Source organism: Colobus angolensis, unplaced genomic scaffold (assembly GCF_000951035.1).
Source record: "Colobus angolensis palliatus isolate OR3802 unplaced genomic scaffold, Cang.pa_1.0 Scaffold107, whole genome shotgun sequence".
Lineage (NCBI taxonomy): Eukaryota > Metazoa > Chordata > Mammalia > Primates > Cercopithecidae > Colobus > Colobus angolensis.
In genome coordinates, this window is record NW_012111697.1 from 2,489,465 (window position 1) to 2,489,997 (window position 533).

Here is a 533-nt window from a genome sequence, read left to right on the forward strand (position 1 = left end):
TCTCGAACTCCTGACCTCAAGTGATCCGCCTGCCTCGGCCTCCCAAAGTGCTAAGATTACAGGCGTGAGCCACCGCGCCCGCCCCAGTGAGTTTCTTCTTAATTGCAACCCGGATTCTCAGCACCCTTTTCATCTTGCTTTTCCTCAATAGCCCTTACCAGCACCTGACACACATCATCTGTTGTACTTGCTTATTTGGCACATATGTATCCACAGCGCCTGAAACACTGCCTGTAACGTGGAAGGTGTTCTATCTGAAGAGTTTTGTCGAATGAATCAATGAAGCCGACCAGTGCACAGGGAGTGCAGTGGCGCGATGGTAGCTCTCTGCAGCCTCCAACTCCTGGGCTCCAGTGATCCCCGGGCTCTGCCCACCCTTCTCCACAGCCACTTCCGGGCAGAAGCCAGCAAAGCGGCGGCGCAAGCGGTAGGGAGAGAAGAGCTGAGGCCCCAGATCAGCGGCCGCAGGCAAGGTCGCTTAGCGGGCGCCCGGACTGGGTATTGGGGCGCGGGTCGGGGGCGGGGCCGGGGCT